This window comes from Elephantulus edwardii, unplaced genomic scaffold, assembly GCF_000299155.1.
Source record: "Elephantulus edwardii isolate Elephantulus edwardi_28Jun2011 unplaced genomic scaffold, EleEdw1.0 scaffold00159, whole genome shotgun sequence".
In the NCBI taxonomy this organism is placed as follows: domain Eukaryota; kingdom Metazoa; phylum Chordata; class Mammalia; order Macroscelidea; family Macroscelididae; genus Elephantulus; species Elephantulus edwardii.
This window is the reverse complement of record NW_006399909.1, coordinates 950,825-951,386: the sequence shown is the minus strand read 5'-3', so window position 1 is coordinate 951,386 and position 562 is coordinate 950,825.

Genomic DNA, 562 nt, shown 5'->3' with positions numbered 1-562 from the left:
AGAGTGGAGGGACAGCACAGGAGGGGAAGACCCTCTATGAGGTGGATTGATTCAGTGACTGGGGTAATCGGGATGGATATGTCAGAGACAGTGAGATTGGCACAGGATAGAGCAGGGTTTAGGGCAGTTGTACATAGGGTCGCTATGAGTCGCAAGCGAGTCGACAGCACATAACAACAGCAACAACAACAATGACAGGTTTGGAAGCAGGAGTGGCATCCACTTACTAAACAACATGCCTCTGGAAACTCTACGAACTTTGATAAATGGCAATAGTTGTACAGGGTCTTTCGGGCCTTTTGTTCATACGATTGCTATGAGTCATGTTGAACTCAAAGGCAATCAACAACAAAACAACTATATTTCTTTTAAGCAGTGCTTTTCCTCATCTGTTACAATACAGTATACCTTATTGATCCCCTTTTTTTTCTTGATGAAGTAATGTAGATTTAAATGAGAGAATCTGCAAAAGATAGGAAAAGTTTCAATGAGATAAATTGACACCACAGCTGTATCAAAGGACTTATGCAGGCAGAGATTGTGAAAAGGAAACAGGGATCAG